This window comes from Pan paniscus, chromosome 20, assembly GCF_029289425.2.
Source record: "Pan paniscus chromosome 20, NHGRI_mPanPan1-v2.0_pri, whole genome shotgun sequence".
NCBI lineage: Eukaryota > Metazoa > Chordata > Mammalia > Primates > Hominidae > Pan > Pan paniscus.
In genome coordinates this window covers 57,640,313-57,648,428 of record NC_073269.2, presented here as the reverse complement: position 1 = coordinate 57,648,428, position 8,116 = coordinate 57,640,313, and the positions used below count along the sequence as shown (strand labels likewise).

Sequence of the window (8,116 nt, the reverse complement as noted above, 5' to 3'; positions counted from 1 at the left end):
TAATGGAAGGTTTGGGGTGTTTACTGGGCCTCTCCTTATCAGACCCGGAACATCAAATTTGGCTTACCCAGTTCCATCAGACTGCTGAGAGGAGAGTTTAAACATGTTGGGCTCACCTCAGTGATCTTCCCTTCCTTCCAGGATTTTGGTCCCTCAAGTCCTGTCTACCTTGGTAGCACCAGGCTCCATGATCTATTTGTATTTATTTAATTTTATTAATTTTTTTTTTGTAGAGACAGGGTCTCTGTATGTTGCCCAGGCTGGCCTCAAACTCCTGAGCTCGAGATCCTCTCACGTTGGCACCCCAAAGTGCTGGGATTATAGGCATGAGCCACTGCACCTGGCCACCATGATTTCTGTCTCCAGCCCCAGCCATAACACTGCTGAAAGCTCAACTCAGGTTCCCATCTTCTTATCCTCTGCTTTCTGCTTGCTTCCTTAGCCTTTTGGCCCCTCCAGGAGAATGAGCTTCCCTTTTCTCTGCGATCCTGGCCAACTTGGTAGCTCTCCAATGTCATCAGATTGTTTTTGTGTGTGTATGTGTGTCCTGTTTTTCCATTTGGTCTCAGTCTTAGTGTGGAAGTGTTGTTCTGACATTAGCTTCTCTATCATGGCTAGAAACCTCGCTTGCTTTGTTTGATCTCTGCCCCAAAGTCACCTTCTCAAAGAGGCCCTGGCTTTCAAACTAAAATAACACCTCTGTACACCTTTTCCCTTTATGTTATTTCTTATCTACAGCACTAATTATCTGACATTATATGGTGTCTTTCCCACAAGGCCCTAAGTTCCATGAAAGATTCTGTCTTTTTTCTCTCACCAGTGCCTAGAACAGCCCCTGCACACATTAGGTGCTCAATAAGTGTTTCTTGGATGAATAATGCTGTATTGTCCGATGGGGAGAGAGGTCTGGTCTTTGCCCTTAATGATCAGTCTAATTAGGGAGAGCATAACCCAAAACGGTTGGAAGGCCACAGAGTCAGGACAGGACCTATGGGTGGGGGACCCATGGGGTGGGGTTTGGGAGATCCCTACGCCCTGGACTGGGTGGGAAGGGAGAATCAGGAAGGTCCTCTTTCTGTAAGGACCCTGGAGGGTTTGAGCAGGCAGATGGGAAAGGGAAGGCATTCCTGACTAGGGAGGCAAGCCAGCAAAGCTCGGAGGTGGGACTGAGAACACCAAATCTCCCACAGGTTAGGCAGGAAGTTTCTGGGCCTCACTCCTTTCAGGACCAGCTGAGCAGCAATCCTGAAACTAAAAGCTTCCTGGTGGCCAAACCTTAATATGAACAACCAAGTTACTGAATCCTCCCAAGAGTACCCTGATGTCGGGGGAGTGGAGAGGGAGGGTTGCTTCTATTTTCAGAGGAGGAAATGGAAGGTCAGAAAAGTTAAGCGGCGATTCAGGCTCGCGCAGCTCTGCCTTCAGAGCTTGAGAGGTCTGCAAAGCCCACCAGCCCCTCCTTACCTATGACAAGAGACGGCAAGGGAGATTCAGGTGGTGATGGATGAGGACAGGATAGCATGGGGGAAAGGCAATCCCAAAATCTCTGACAGCTCTGGAGCCAGGCCAACCTGGTGGGAGCCCCCAGGTCAGTTACTGCGGCTCAGGCTACAGCCAGTGAGGCCGTGGAGGAGACGAAATGAGGGTGCAGCGCGCGCTGCACACGAAGCGCTGGAAGGGAGGCATCGTGACGGGGGCTGTGAATGGCGTGTGTCCATCAAGTCACGTCACTCCGCTTACCCCACTGCGGGCAAACAGGAAACATCAGGAATCTGGTGCTCAAGGAGGGTCAGGACCATGCTGAGCGCACCCAGAACCAGCAGAGGCCCTGGGCAGGAGGTCCCCAACCAACCCCCACTCGCTCAGGAATCACAAGGTGTTCAGCCTCCTCCTCCCTGTGACCCAGGAGTCCACGACCCCAGGCCCTCCTTCGTCAGCCACAGATGCCTGGGGTCCCCAGCCCCACTTCCTCTAGCCCTAGTCCTGGTCCTCTCCTCTCTCAGACCTAGGATGGCCCCCCAGCCCTCTCCTCCCTCAGAGCCAGAAGGCCAGCTCGAGACCCTTCCTCCCTGAGACCCCGAAGTCTGGGGTCCCAGCTTTAGGGTTTCAGGTCACTGGGCCCCCATCCCCCTCCCACCTCACATGGAAGGCCAGGTAAGGTAATGGGTTTATTCACAGTGTCATTTACAGGCAGACCCCACCCGGGCGCGTCGGATCCCGGCGGGAGGCCCGGAGTCGCTAGAAGGTGGGGATGGTCTCGGAGGTGGGGGCCCGGGCCGGATCCCCGGGCGTCCCCGGCGTCGCCTCCTCATTCAGCCCCCGGCGGCCCTTGCCGATGGCCAGGCGGGGCCGACCGCTGTTCAGGCCGTCCAGGAGCGCGCAGGCCTGGCAGAGCGCGCGGCTGGCCGGCGCCCCACAGCGGGGGCAGGCGCCTGGGCGCGGGGGCCGCGCGGTCGAGGCCAGCGCCAGGCGCTCGGCCGAGTGCACGAGGTCCAGCACGGCCGACGGCCGCGGCGCCTCCAGGCGCTTGAGCAGGTCCCGGGCGCTCCTCTCTTCTGAGAAGTAGTCGAGGCGGCGGAAGTGCCCGTACGGCACCACCTCCTTCTGCGAGGCTAACTGCAGCGGGCGGCAGCGCGGAAGGGCGCCCCCCTAGCCCGGAGAGCCCAGGCCCCCGCCCCGGGCCAGCCGCCCCGCAGGAAGTTCATGAGCACGGTCTCCGCCATGTCGTCGGCGTTGTGACCCGGTGGGGAGAGACGGGAGCGGGTGAGGTGCGGCGCGGAGGGCGCTGCTGGCCAGGGAGCCCCACGAGGAACCAAGGGTCCACCAGGACCCAGAGAGAGACTGGAAGGGGAGACCCACGGAGACCCAGGGCACAGTGGGGCCGCCAGGTCCCAGAGAGAGAGACGGCGACGGGGAGAGCGAGCCATGGAGACCCCGAACAATGTGCAACAGCCAGGATCCAGGGAGGGGGAGACAAAACCATGGAGACCCCTGGGACACTGTGGGTAACCAGGACCCAGAGAGAGACGGGGAGGGGAGACCCAGGGCACAGCGGGGCCGCCAGGACCCAAGACAGAGAGGGGCAGGGGGAGGGGGAACAGATACTGATGGGGAAACCGGACCATGGAGACTCCCTGGCACCATGGAGCAACCAGAAGGAGACTGGAGGTGGACAGAAAACCTGAAGGGAACACAAACAAGCTCCTTGGGGGAGCCCTCATTTGCCATCCACCTACTGTATACCAGGCCCTTTGCTAGCTCTCTTTCCACATAGCGGGTAAAAGTGCTTTGAGCTGCAAACACCATTTCAGCCTCAGTTAAAACTGTATTTCAGACTACACAGGAGAAAAAAGGGCCATCTAATGGGGATTCTCAAGAGAGCTGTAGACACAAGTGCCTCTGGGAATGCAGATCACGCGATTTACAAAGACCAGAAAGAAAGTTAATGAATACATACACACCAGTCGCCATACAATTTAAATGGAAACTATGTTTATTCTGCATTTTGTCATCTTATACTTGAGTCTGTATATTAAAATGCTGTTCTTCTTAGGGCTTCTCAAGTTGGTCATATTTCCCCTCCTCAAGGCCTTTGCCTCTCTGTGACCTCAGCTCAGAACACCCCCCGCCCAAACTCCAACTCATCCTTCACCTGGTTATTCACTGAGCCTTCGGGTCTCAGTTCACTCAGGAAACGTTTCCTTAATCCCCACCTTTTCCCCGCCACTAGTACCCCCTGATATAAATTCACACATTCTGTGTAATTTTCCGTAGTAGCACTCGTCAGGTTATAATTACATTCGTGAGAATCAGGCAGGAGTAGAGACTGTCTTGTGCTCTTGTGGATCATCATAACAGCAAACATTTACATCATGTTTACTGTTTTTCAGCCTCTAGTCTAAGTGCTTTATATATAACTCATCTAATTCCCAACTCAAGGACCCAGATATTATTAACATCCCCATTTTACAAAAGATGAAACGGAGGTTAAGTAATTTGCTCTAGGCTACACAGCTTGTATCTGGTATTTAGTCAATGGACGATGATTACTTATTGAAGTAATCATTGAGAGAAAATAAGAGTTGTCAGAGAGAAACCTATAAAGAAAAAGAGTTAAGAGACACAGTAGCGTTTCAGACTGTGTGACTTTCGATGAGGGACACCTCTTCACATCTCTCTTTGTGAAGGGAGATACAAACAAAGTCATTTCCCTCTACTAAAAACAGAAAAATTACCCAGGTGTGGTGGCAGACGCCTGTAAGCCCAGCTACTCAGGAGACTGAGGTAGGAGAATCGCTTGAACCTGGCACACGGAGGTTTTAGTGAGCCTAGATTGCACCACTGCACTCCATCCTAGGTGACATAGTGAGACTCCAGCTCAAAATAATAATAATAATAAATAATAATAATAATAATAGCAGAGTACTCCAGCCTTAGCTCCTACAAGGTAGCCCCTCTACCTGCCAATGTATGTACCAATGTGTCCAGAATTGGTTCCTTCCAGTGGGTTCTTGGTCTCGCTGACTTCAGGAGTGAAGCCGCAGACCTTTGCAGTGTTACAGCTCATAAACGTAGTGCAGACCCAAAGAGCAACCTGGAGCAAGATTTATTATGAAGAGCAAAAGCACAAATCCTCCACCACGTGGAAGCAGACCCAAATGAGTTGCCGCTGCAGGCTCGGTGGCTAGCTTTTATTCCCTTATTTGGCCCCACCCACATTCTGCTGATTGGTCCATTTTACAGAGCGCTGATTGGTTCATTTTACAGAGCACTGATTGGTCCATTTTACAGAGTGCTGATTGGTCTGGTTTTACAGAGTGCTGATTGGTCTGGTTTTATAGAGTGCTGATTGGTGCGTTTACAAACCTTTAGCTAGACACAGAGCACTGATTGGTGTGTTTACAATCCTTTAGCTGGACGGAAAAGTTCTCCAAGTGCCCACCTGACCCAGAAGCCCAGCCAGCTTCATCTCTCACTAAGATGATGTCAGAGACCCAGAGGCTTGAAAAACCTGCCTTACTCCATCCTAGGGAGCCACACGTACTACCCACATGAACCTTCAGTAGACTCCGGCCCTAAATAGGCACATGCGTATTTCCCCAGCTCCTTACTGGGATCCCCCCGCTAAGCCATGTCCGATGCCCTTGTCTGCAGCCGTGAGCTGCAGTAAGATGCCCAGGCCTGGTGCCAGCGTGCGCAGCACGTGCGCCAGCACCGTGGAGTCCTTGCCGCCCGAGGTGCCCAGGGCCACCACCGCGCCTGGCGGCAGCAGGTAGCCCACAAGCACCGTGTGCTGCACCTCCGCCTCGAAGGCGGTGCAGAAGCAGGAACCGCACAGGCTTGGCCTGAGCATGGACGGCAGAGGGAGGCGCATGCCACGTGGCAGGAGGCACATGACAGGGCGGGCATTGCAAGAAGGGACAGCTTCTCCTAGACTGGGAGAGGAGGCGGGTTACACATGTTTCATTGCCTTTGAGGAGTTCCCTAGATAGTGCCCCTGCCTGGAATAGACCAGGGGCAGCTGTGGGCAGGCTGCTCTTATATACGTGGGTTATAAGTGGGTTCTGGTGTAAGAAAGCCACTGCCTCCAGGAAGGCTTCCAGGACTGCACCCATTGTGCACCAGGAAGAGAAGGAACTTAAGCTGATTTCAGGGGGAAAAAGAGGGAGCAACAAGCAGGTTATACCCAGAATTAGATCGTGTCCTGTCCAAAGGGGTGAGGGCGTCTATTAAGGACCAGTTGTAACAACTTCCAGGAGGCCACCCATGTTACAGCCCTGATCAGAAGGTAGATATTACTGACTATTCAGAGAGGTTGGGAGGGGAGGGGTCAGAGACTCTTAAGGACAGAGGGAGGTCATGCTCTCTTCAAGGGAAGGGGGCTACACAGAAAAGACCAATTGGATTTCACTTTCAGGGGTGGGAGTGGGCATACTGTCTCCAGGAATGGGTCCTGATTGTGTCTGACAAGGACACACACAGGCAGGCTAGATCACACCTCTAGGGAGACTAGCAGGGGTTGCACCTATTTTTGAGGTGAGGGTGTGTGGGCCTCCAGTTCTGAACTTAACCCCGCTCTGGTATCAGAATCCACCTAAGCTTCCGTGGCCCCCGAAAGACACAGAGAGGTTGGGAGGGGAGGGGTCAGTGATGGGGTTGGCTCATCCTTGGCCCCCAACTGTTCTCTTTCCTACCTCATCCCTCCCCACCCAGCCAAGACTCTAACTGTCCCATCGAACCTCCTTCGTCCCACTTGTCTGGTGAACCCATAAAAACTCCCCAGGCTCAGTCCCCCTCCTCAAGCCACCACCACCTCCAGCCTGCACTACTGCCGTCACATCCTTGCCATTCAGAGCAGGTCACACTGCTTCTAGGATTTACCACAATGTGTGGAATTATTTCATATGACTGTGTATTTACCGTCTCTAACTTCCATGCAAGTAAAGACCAGTGCCACTCAGATGTCTAATAGGCATCTCAAAACCCAAATTCCTGATTCCTCTAACCTAACGGGCTTCTCCTGGAGTACAGGGCAGCTCCATCCCTTCCAGCTGCTCAGGCCAGAAGCTTTGGGGTCCAGGACTCTGGACTGCTCTTTCTATCACTACAGTTGTCACTCTCCCAGTGGGTGGAGCCAAATTGCAATGCTAAGTCCGGACCCTTTCAAACTCCAGGTGCTCAAATGAAAAGTCACACATATTGTTTGACTATAGCTTCAAAACAGCCAAACACTTCTGACCATCTCCATGGCAGCACCCTAGTCAGGTCTGCCTCTCTCCTAGATGGCTGCAGGGGGCTCCTCACAGGTCTCCATGCTCCCCGCCTTGCCTCCTCCACACACACTCCTTCATATAACAGCCAGTGGGATCCTGCCCTGGATCTCGTCTCACTTTAGTAACTACTGGCTGGGCACAGTGGCTCACGCCTGTAATCCCAGCACTTTGGGAAGCCGAGGCGGGTGGATCACAAGGTCAGGAGTTCAAGACCAGTCTGGCCAAGATGGTGAAACCCTGTCTCTACTAAAAATACAAAAAAATTAGCTGGGCATGGTGGCGGGCACCTGTAATCCCAGCTACTTGGGAGGCTGAGGCAGAGAATTGCTTGAACCTGGGAGGCGGAGGTTGCAGTGAGCCGAGATCGTGCCATTGCACTCCAGCCTGGGTGACAGAGCGAGACTCTGTCTCAAAAAAACAAAAAACAAAATGTAACTGCTAATGGCCGACGAGGCCCTCCAGGCTCTGGCTCCTTGTTTCTCTGTCCTCATCTCCTTCCACTGTCCTTCTTGCTCACTGGTGTCTACTCTTGAGTACCCCCAGGAACACTCTTGTCTCTAGTTGTTTTCACTGGCTCTTCTCTTTGCCCAAAGCACTCTTCCCTGTCACTGAGCCATCAAGCAGCCCTCAGGACTCAACTGCGGTGATGTCAGGTACATCTGTCACAGCGGGGCAAAGTCCCCTTTGAAATACTTTCTCCCACAGCTTTTGATTCAGTCCTCCCTCTTTGTTCTTGTTTTTGCCTCTCGCTTAACATCTTCTGGGGAGGCCTCTTCACAGTCCTCAGATCCTGCCCATCACCCCTCTTCTCATTCTGTTTGTGGGTGACTCTGAATCGCAATGTCCACCAGCCTGGCCCTCCAAATGCCCCACGGAAGATCCCATCTAGGCCTCTCATATCTCAGTGCCCAACTGACCAGCTCTCACACCCCAAGGCAGAAACTTACCTAACCAAGCTCCCCGTCTCCCGGAAGCAACACCACCTTTCACCCAGCTTCTCTGTGGAAGACAACTCAGCTTTTTCAACCTCTGAATCTACAGTCACCTAGTACTGGGGTTCACTTCCTGAGGTCCTTATCAGATCCAGTTGCATCCGTTGTAGTTACCTACTCACCTCAGCCAGATGAAATTCCCATTGGTTTTTCAACCCCTTGCATCTTTGGCCAGGCTGATCTCATTGCCCAGGACACTTCCCTAAACACTGTGGTAGACCTAACTCTTACCTTCAAGTCTCAGCTCAAACTTTCATTCATTCATTTAGCAAATACCCACTGAGTGCCGCCTATGTACCCAGCATGCTCCAGGTACTGGGACACAGCAGTGAGCAAGATAGGAAAGGTTGC

General features: G+C 53.1%; 1 pseudogene; it reads right to left on the bottom strand.

Annotated features, from left to right (window-relative positions):
- Positions 1-2,238: 2,238 nt before the first annotated feature.
- On the bottom strand, positions 2,239-7,372 carry LOC100985078 (cytoplasmic tRNA 2-thiolation protein 1-like; annotated as a pseudogene).
- Positions 7,373-8,116: the final 744 nt, after the last annotated feature.